This window comes from Macrotis lagotis, chromosome 1 (assembly GCF_037893015.1).
Source record: "Macrotis lagotis isolate mMagLag1 chromosome 1, bilby.v1.9.chrom.fasta, whole genome shotgun sequence".
NCBI lineage: Eukaryota > Metazoa > Chordata > Mammalia > Peramelemorphia > Peramelidae > Macrotis > Macrotis lagotis.
This window is the reverse complement of record NC_133658.1, coordinates 314,307,697-314,318,528: the sequence shown is the minus strand read 5'-3', so window position 1 is coordinate 314,318,528 and position 10,832 is coordinate 314,307,697.

Below are 10,832 nucleotides of genomic sequence, written 5' to 3'. Positions count from 1 at the left end.
CCGGCAGAGAGCCCTTTGCATCCTGAAGCTGAGCTAGAGGATAGAACTGAAGTCCTTTCTAACACAGGGGCCAGCATATTACCTGCTTTAATTGGGAAGGTGTCAGCTGATGATTCCAAAGCAATTGACATTCAGCATGTGATGGAAAAACCAAATCTCTTTATACCCTTTCCTTGAATGTGTCCAGCACCAAACCCAGCTCTTGAAAAAAGTACAGAAAAAATTAAATATTCAAAGAAAAAGACTGGGATGGGGAAGATTTCCTGCTCCAAAACAAAATTTAAAAAAAATGTCCCAATGGGGGAGGGCTAGGTGGCACAGTGAATAGAGCACCGGCCTTGGAGTCAGGGATACCTGGGTTCAAATCCAACCTCAGACACTTAATAATAATTACCTAGCCGTGTGGCCTTGGGCAAGCCACTTAACCCCATTGCCTTGAAAAATCTAAAAAAAAAAATGTCCCAATGCCCATTTGTTTGATGATGTCTCATTGAATATTAAGTTTTTTTGTCCTATATGAAAGTCAAATCCTTTTGAGGGGAGGAACTTATTAAACTTACCTTGTTGGAGGATGTGGAGTGACCAAAAAACAATTGTTCTTTAGAACTAGTTTTGATTTAGGGGAAGGGAATTGAGAAAAGAGATAAATGAGGGTACTGGAGCCTCAAAGTGGTAGAGATGGCATGCCTATTTTAAAAGAGGTAAATCTTTTCCAAAACTTCTGCCTCACTGAGCTTAGTCCTGTTTGGCAAGGATCTTTGAACTCTAGAGAAGAACCATCTTTATCCCTATTGTGGAATTTTTTCCCTGTGAAAAATTATACCAAGATAAATTATATTTTCTTGCTTCCTATGAAGTTTTAGAACAAAAAATATGAATAGTGAATAGTAATGTTGGAGGGCAACTATCATCTCTGTCCAAATGTAGATGTTATGGATTCCACTAGAGGGCAGCCTAATACAAGAATTAAAATCAAAAGCCTGTAGCCACCTTGTTGCCTCTCTTCCAAGCCTGTCAGAGGTAACTCAACTCTCATTTCACAAAATCATAACCTCCTCTACTTGAAATCTCCAATAGCCATGAACCAGGGCAAATTCCTTTATAGTTGTAGTACAGTGCAGATTGATTTTGATAAGTCCCTTCCCACCAAGAACAGATGTCATGGAGTTTAAATAGTTTAGAATAAAATGAATGTTAAAAGAAGAGATGGAATTATGAGGCCCTAGAGAAGAGTCTTATTTTCCATTAACATTTAGAAATTTGTGATATGTCTAGGAGAGGAGCAAGCTCTTCCAGATGCTAGGGTTTGTATTTACTATTGTTGGTCCAAGTTTATTGTAAGATTAAAAGGTAGGTTTCCAGGACCAGCTTACACCTTCTAAGGTTGTGGAGCTACAATGTATTTATTCTATAATGATTTTCTCTATACTGACCTTGATGTGAAAACAGTTCCTTTTGCCTCCAAAGTCAATAATGTAAAACTTTACAATGATATATAGCAATGAGCTTATGAATCTCCCATGACAAGGTACTTATATAGATGTGGAAGAAACTGAGACAAAAAAGAATCAAAGTTATTTAACTACATAACTACCAGATTAGTATCATACATTAAACCATATGGCCATCTGGTGACATTTATTGGTCTTTTCTGAATTAAAAAGATATGATTCCAGCTTTTCTTTCTTTCTTAGTAAGATTTTGTAGAGAAGAGACAAAATGTTACAAATAGTGACAGGACAGAGAAGTCCTTTACTACTTATGTGAAAGGAATAGAGACAGGCACAACCTTAAATAATTTGATCTACTATGAGGTATGACATGGCTCATGTCAGAACTCTTCCATGAAGCCCTTTCCATGATTCCAGTTGGATGTGATTTCTTTGGGTTTCATTTTGCCTATCTGGAAAATAAGAGGTTTGGAGAGACCTCTAAGGTCTTTTCTAATTTCAGATCCTTTGATTTCTCTGACTCCTATGACCATTTTTACTGAAAAGAAAAACAAAGGTGGAGAAAGGTGTTACCAAGGATAACTTCAATAATTTTTCTTTTTTTGTTTAGACTTGGCCTTTAACATAGACTCTGATCTGGATTAGATAGTCTCAAGAGAAAGACTGGTTTTTCACTGTAGTAGCTGGGGGAAAAATTATTTGACAGTGTGTTATAATGAAAGAAACTGGGGAGTTAGGAATAGTAGCTTTATTTTAGACTAGCTCTGCCATTAACTAGCCATAGTTGACAAATTGCTTCCCTTCACTGGACTCCAGATTCCTTATCTATAAAATGGAGGCACTGAATTTAGATCATCCTCCTTTCTAGATTATCATGTATGTAATATACTTACTGTTTAATAAATGTTGCATTTAGATTGGAATAAGCATTCAAGGGGGCAGCTGGGTGGTACAGTGGATAGAGCACTGGCCCTGGAGTCTGGAGGACCTGGGTTCAAATATGACCTGAGACACTTAATAATTACCTAGCTGTGTGACCTTGGGCAAGTCACTGAACCCCATTGCCTTGCAAAACTCAAAATAAATAAACACTTGAGTATTCACTATGTATAGAGTATTGTGCCAGGAATTGGAGATATTAATACTTTGGTGATCTCTAAGACCCTTTCCAGCTTTAAATGGGCAAGTGGTGAGAAGACTCACAATCTGAGAAGGTATGAAATCTCCTTTTGCCTTTTTTACCTCCTACCAAGACTGATCAAAATCCCTCTGGTCTGCTTGATTGATCACATGGCTTATATGACATGATAGTCAGAAACTCCATCCCTTTAAATAAAATGGAGGAACACCAGGCCAGGAACACCATCTGCTAGGCATCTAGCCCTGAGGACCCCACTATCATCAAACTTACTGATAAAAAACTCTTGACTTTACCATCTGTCATTCTGCTCGACTCTTAAGCCTTCTAGATTTTTCTATTCATCCTTTAGCATAACTTTCATTAATATATTACTTTTCCTATTAGAATGTGAGCTCCTTGAGAGTAGACTGTCTGGTTTTTTCCTCTATGTACCAGCATTTATTCATTTATCCGTCCATGATTCTGTAATTTTTCTCTATCACCATTCTTCTACTTGAAGGTAGAAAAACTGCAATGTTAGATCCCATTTTGTATTTGAGTGGTGGTGAGGAAACTAATGATACCCTTGGATTTTGTAAAAATGTCAAATTTGCCATTGGTGGAATGGATATATGCTATGTCTTGTCCAGCCCCTACATCAGCTTTTGTTTGATGATATCACTGCCTCTGACTGGTAACTCACACAGACTTTTCTTGAGAGTACTAAAGAGCACATTTCTCATTTGGACCTGAAATGTTTCCTGTTATTAATATGGGATCACTGAGTGGAGACACAGTTACTGGGAGTATGAATGCTTCCCTGTAGTAACATAAATCTATCCTGTGGCACAGCAAGAGTGCTTACTTATTTTTTATTAGGTAATTGATTGGCAACATTGATTGGAAAAAAATAGGTCTTGTTGACCATTTTCTTTGATGTCGGTCAATGATATTAATTTACAGCACATCATTTCCTGTAGCTGGCACTAATTATTGCAGATAAAGTAATGTGTATATCATTGGGGGAGTATATGACAGCTGTACCTGGAAGGGGGGGGGATTTAACTCTACAAACTATTCTTCCTCCCCCAATAGATATTTTTGGGGGCAGAAACTTAAGCTTCTTAGCCTAATCTTCAAAATGCTATCTTCACAATCTGACTCAATCATCTAACCTTCTCTCCCACTCCTATACCAGATGGATCCCTCTAGTAAAACCAGTCCATCTTATTTAATACATTTGCATCTCCATGTCCTTAATTATGCTTTCCTATTTTTTAAAATTTTTATTATGAGGCCATCATAGTTAGGTGACTTGCCCAGAGTCACACAAGTGTCAAATGTCTTGTGCTGGATTTGAACTCAGATCCTCTTAAATTCCAGGACCAGTGCTCTAACCACTGTACCACCTTACTATCCATAATTTTTGAAATATCCTTCTTCAACACCTCTATTTTGTGCTTATCTTTATTCTAGTTATTTTTAAAGGCCTCAACACCTTAGACCTCTAGAAACCTCTTAAAGCCTACCCTACCCACTATAGTCTATAGCATTCTCTCCCTTCTTTGAATTCATATAGTACTTTCTGTCTTTATCACTCACTACTTATATATTGTCTTGTGGTTTTGGTTGACTTTAGTTTTGTCTGGGCTCCTCAACTAGATTGTATGCTCCTTGAGGGCAAAAGTTGTACTAACTCATCTTTTTATCACCCATGGTGACTTATAGGCAAAAGATAAATGTTAAAAAATTGTTAATCTTGCAAAGATTGCTCACTGAATAAAAAGACCCATTTACCTCTGGGATTAGATTACTCCAGCCAGGGAGATGTGTGTAAGGAATACACGCAGCCTGTCAGCTGTTCTTAGTACACTCAGGAACCTCTTGGAGTCCTAGTAGAAATGTGTGTGGAGTTCTGAATTCATTTATATTCTACTGACTAAGGAGCAATGCTATTCATTTTGCATAATGGAAAGCATTTTCTAGAAGGAGAGAAGACAATGTTATTAGCCAGATTTTGCTTCACTCACCTAATGGGAAGAAGAAACCTTTTGTTTAAAATAGATTCCTTCTCCCAACTCTCAATTCAATCCAAATGTCACCTTCTCCATGAAGTTTCCCTTGGTACCCTCAGGTGAAAATGATTTGCCCCTCTTCATATTTCTCCTCATGCTTTGCCTGGCTCTCTTTGACTCTATCATATATAATGATAGTAGTTAGCCTTTAAACAGTGCTTTAAGGTTTACAAAGTGTTTTATGTATATTATTTCATCTGATCCTCATAATAATCTTGTGAGGCAGGGTGAAATATTATCCTTTTTTTTTAACAGAAGAAATTGAATCTGAAAGCAAATAAAAGATTTGTTTTAGGGATACCTAGTAGTAGAGATCTGAGGCAAGATTCACACTTAGATCTTCCTGACTCTAGATTTAGCACTCTCACCACTTGGCAACATGATTTTCTTATACAGTAAATTCTGGAATCAGGGCACCTGAATTCAAATTCTACCTTTGAGGCTTGCTACTTATATGACTTTGGTCTCAGTTTTTTTTTCTTTGTAAATTGAGGGGATTTAATTAGATGACTTCTGAGGTCCCTTCCTACACTGAATTGATAATCTGTTTTTGTCTACCCCCATTAGACCAGAAGCACCTTGAAACAAGCGACTGCCATTTTTCATTGTTTTATCACTTGTGGTAGAGGCTTAATGAAGATTTGTTGAATTGAAAATAATCTATTACATTTTCTGTAAGGAAACTTGAACTCACAAACTTTAGGGTTTTAGTTGTCTAAATAGAAGGTGCTAGGTTCCAACTCCTTTTATCTGGTTTTCTTATTCTATGTATTCCTGTAAGCAGTGTGGCATGGCAAAAAAACAAAAACAAAAACCCTGTGTAGGGACTTGGGGATGGATCAATTAAACACTTACTGGGAATGCAGAGAAAAAAATCAGTCCATCCTTCTCTTGGTCCTAGTAGTTAACTTGCTCTGTAATCTTGGGAAGAAGACTTACACCTATATATACAGCTCATTTGATCCTTATTGCAACCCCATGAAGTAGGAGTTTTCATTACTCTCATCTTAAAAATAGGGAAACTGAGGTTCAGGGAAATTAAGAGGCTTGTCCATTGAGGTCACAAAGCTAGTAAATGATTTATTCTCATGTCTTACTGACTTCAAATCAGTGCTCTAGCCAGCAGCTACTAGATATCCCAGATTGGCCTAAATTCCTCCTAGGATCTTTCTGACTCTGACTTGTGATTCTTGCCATCTCTATCTGCCAAAGAGGGGATTCCAGTTCAGACATGATCTGGACTTGTTCTAGAAAGTTCCATCCAGCTCTGACATTCTGTGAAAGGGCATAAACTATATTGAGTGCTGAAAGGATCATTTAAAGTAATGATTTCTCTTTCCCAAAGTGTTATCATATTGCATGTGCAATGAAACCTTACTATTTTGTGATTCTGGAGGTCAATCTGTCTAAAGTCATATTGTTCACTGAAATTTCTGATTATAGCTTTATAACTGGAAGGGATCATAGACTCCAACCCTCTAACTTTATATATGAAGAAACTGAGGCCTAGAGAAGTGATATACCCAGGGTCATACTGCTAAAAGTATCTAAGGCAGGCTTCTTGATGCCAAATTCATGAAACTGCTAGACAAACATAGAAACAAGGAAGATAGCACCTAGTTAATGCTGTTGTTTTTACCACCACTAGAAGCAGAGTTGTCTTGGAATAAATCTAGGGGTTAGGGAAGAATTGGGTTTGGAATCAAGTATTGATTGAGTAGTTGGTTGAGGGTGGATGGATTTAGTCCATCTGCTCTGGTTTAGTCTTACAATGCTGAATATAGTTGCATTCTGAACTCAATAGAGAGCCCTGTGACTGAGCACAGATGAATGAGCATAATTTTATCAGAAAGCAGAAAGAACACTGAATCATCCAAGGAGGTCTATTTTATATTCACTTCTTAAGAAAAGGAATATCTTAAGATTCCTTAGGAAGAGGATGACAAATCCCCTCTTTCCACCTTCCCAGTTGCATATTAGGGAACTGTTGTTCACCTTCAAAGTTAAAATCCCCATGTGCCCTTCAATTTAATTGTGGGTCAGGGAGTGAACTCTTCCCTTTGAATTTCTAAACTAGATTTCCCATAGTGAAAGCAGGAATCATTTCCTTGTGGTGCACAAGGAAGCCAACCCCTAAATAAAGTTTATTTAATAAAGCAATTAGTTCCAGCTGAGTTCATGAAGGTGGAATTATGGGTCCATTTGAAGGAAAATGAAAGGGGTGTCAAGCTAGAAGGTCAAAAGAGGAGCTAATGAAATCTCACCAAGTGTACATGATGCAATGTCCAAAAACCACAAATGTTTCAAGAAGGACGTTCTCATTTCCAGAGCACACTCAAAACCAACTGCACCAGAGAGTAAATTAGCACGACACGAAAGGTTAGTTAGTATAGTAGAAAAAATGTTAGACTTGGAATCAGAAGGATCTGGGCTTAAAATATTTATTACTTATATATCCTTGGGCAAATCTTTGGACCTCAGTTGTCTCATTTGGAAAATAAGGATACCAGACTAAAACTCCCTCCATCTTATAAATCTGTTATGATCTTGTATGAAAATGTACATGATATAAATAATACTTTATCTGAAATGTTTAATATTTTGGTATAACTATCCTGAAGAGTAGAAGGGCAAAGAAAAGAATTCACTTTAATCCATGCTTTCTATTTGGCAAATAGAGCTAGAGGTACAGGTCTTAGAATCATTTGATATCATTACTGTCTCATATATACCTGAAACCTACTTATCCTCTCATTTCTGTCTCCTTTCTCCTCATTCCCATTCCATCTGGGCTGCCTTAACAACAAATCACCACACAGTAATCATAGAATTATAGAATTTATGAGTGAAAAAAAACCCTTGAGGATCATAAAGATCCTCTTTTTGAGCATCATAAAGTTCATAAAAGATCTCATTTTACATTTGAGGAAACTGAGACCCATGATTATCTCCACAATCTACCTCTCCCCAGCAACTTATCAAATAAAAGAGTAGTTCTTTGATATAGGATATTCCTAACTTAGCTATTCACTTCCCTTGGCACTGTAAGCAAACCATTTAACCTTTCTGTGACTCAGTTTCTTACTCTGTAAAGTAGAAATAAGAATACATAGTGTATAAATCTTCCAGAGCTACTGTCATGAAAGTAAAATGGATTTGAGTGTGACTTGAAAAGTATGAAATAGTGTATGTTTGTGGGATGATTATTTCATTAGTCCTCTTGTAGATGGGGAAAGCTGTATAAGTCTTCAGACAAAAAGGGCGACTTCTTGAGATAGAGAAAGGTAAATGGAAAATTTGATGCAGAGTCACAGAATGGAGAATTTGACAGAACCCTCAGCAGAATGCATATCAGGAATAGTTCCTGTAGCTTTATGAACTAATTTTGGGTCCTGTTTAGCTCCATTTTGGAGTCTCTCCATGGAAAGTTAAACTCCTCCTTAGATCACCTTTTCTCCCTCTCCTCTTCCCACACCCCAGTTCCATAGCATTGGAATTATTCACTTCATTGCCCAGTAATTAAGTAGTGATGTACAGTGAAATGGTTATCAATGGGGCTCATTCATGAAAATGAATCATTTTTATATTTAGCTTGATATACTGAGAGAGAAAAAACAAATATTTTTAAAGGACTTTCTAAGCAAAGAGGAATTGGTCTCTAAACAGTTGTAGATTTTATGACTCATCAAATCTGCTAGGATTCAATCACTATCTTTCATATACCTCTTTTCAGATGTGCTTAAAAAGTCTATATATCTATTATATTCTATTCATTTATTTTAATAACACAACTGAATTAATTCCATATGAAGAGTCCCTCCTCCCTCCTCTACTACCTTCAATAACCAGTGCCATACTTTATAGGGGTACCAAATGAAAAGCCTCCTGCTGCTTTTCCCTGACTTCCCTTCCCTAAATTTAATTAGCCTTTCAGTGATAGACAAGGGCCTGGGCTGCTATGTTTTCTCCAGCTCTATAAATGCTAGCAGTAATGTAGGCATGCTCTTAACAAAAGGAAACATTCCATAGACCACATGGTGTTTTCATGGCTGTGATCAACAGCTAGTGGTTTTTTTTTCTGGAAAACTTTCCCTAGGATGGAGAATGTTAGCACTGAAGAGGTAACAAGGTCAACTTTCTTGGGTTAGTCTCTTTGACTAGGCTTTGCAAACAAAGAAGAATCAAAAAAATCAAAAAGCCTTATATTTCCTCTTTATCCCCTTAATGGGGAGAAGAGCTACATTTAGAATTCTAGAGATGGGGCAAATAGATCTGTTGAGTTCATTATTGTAGACATTACAGAAGTCAGCCTCATTTTCTCTGTGTCTATCAGAACTTTGAAATCTAAAAATTAAAATCAATTTTTAAAAATCTCTGTGATGCTAAATGAACTATGTTTTTAATTTTTTTTATTAAATTAACATTTTAAAAAGATGTGATTTTTATACTGTGGGTCCAGAATGAGACTCATTTTTGGAACATGGCCAATAAGGAAATTTATTTTGCTTGAGTATGCATTTTTGTTACAAGGTCTTGTTTTTCTTTTTCAAATAGATTTTTATGCATTAAATAAAATTAACTAAATTTAAAAAACTGATCATATGATTTGATTCAAAACTTTTAGCAGGCTGTGCTTATAAATGCGCAACAGCCAACACTGGGGGAAAAAATACTATAGGCTCGACACACTTTAATGTTTAATCTGCATTATTAACATTTTCTCCATCTCTTAAGTCTAGACAATCAACAAAACAATAAATCAAGCTTTGGTTTGTTTTGTCTGATTTTGTTTGGGTTTGTTTATTTGGTTTGCTGATTTTGAGATATACTAAATGCTCATGATGAAAATTTAACAGTTGGCTCTTCTGGATCAGTTTGAGCTAACTCCAGCACAATCTGCCTGAGAAGGATTTCAGAGTTTATTGACAACCCCCTCATTTTATAGAAGAAACTGAGAATCAAAAAGCTAAATGATATACTCAAACTCACATAAGTTATAAGTGGAAGAACCAAGATTTGACCCTTACAGATCTTCTGTTTCCCAATCCAGGCTTTCCTACTATATTATGCTGACCTAATGAGTTGTGTTGGAATATTGCCTATATCTCATTATTAGAGTTGGAAGAAACCTCCAAAGTCAGCATAGTTGATAAAACTGGTTTTGGATTTGAAATCTTTCTTAAACATTCTTGAGTATATTACCTTGACAAGTCACTTCACTGTTCTCAGACTATTTTCTCATCTACAAAATGAGAATAATAATAGCATCTACCATAAAGGCTACCATGAGGATTTTATGAGATAATTTATGCAGAGTGCTTTGAATCTTAAAACACTATAAACATCTCAATTTTTATTATCACCTAATCCAGTCTCTACATGAACATTCTTTTTATAACATCCTTGACATAGAATTATCTAATCTCTGCTTGTAACTACAAGTTTAATGATAGGGAATCCACTAGCTGTGGAGACAGCCCATCCCAATTTTAGCTCTAATTGTAAAAATGTTTTTGTTTCTTACATCAAATATAAATTGACTTCTCTGTACCTTTCACCTATTTTTTCTAGTTCTACTGTCTGGGGCCAAGCAGAATAAAGTGAATCCCTATTTTAATATGGCAGCCTTTCAGGTAGTTGTAGATAGCTATCAGATCCTCCAAAATTTTCTTCTCTTTAAATAGCTTCAATTCCTTTAATCCATCTTTGTATACATATGTAGAATATTGTGAATTGCTAGCAAATGGCTGTAAATGGAATTGAGTTTCATAATAGTGTGCTTTCTAGTTTTCTCCCCATCTTGGGTAGAAATAGAATGATGCTGGAGGATAAAGTTTCATTCTTACACATATGTTTCAAGCATTTGCCTTGGTTTTTTTTTTTTTTAGTCTTTCAGTTTGTAAGACTAATAAATTTTATTAGTATTCAGGTACCATCCTTTAGTGAAATTGTCCCTCTCACTTCTACAGAAAGGGTGAACTATATTCATAAATCATAAAAATGGGTACTTAGGAGATTTAAAGTTACAAAAAACAAATTCTTAAATTTTTCTGTGATTTTTCTATACTTTCTATTTTGTGGAAATTATATCCTATATCATGCTAGAGGCCATGTAATTTCTTCAATTACATAGATTGCTGAAAATTTTTTTTACTAGAAAGATCCTTTTTTTGGTAAAAGTCCTTC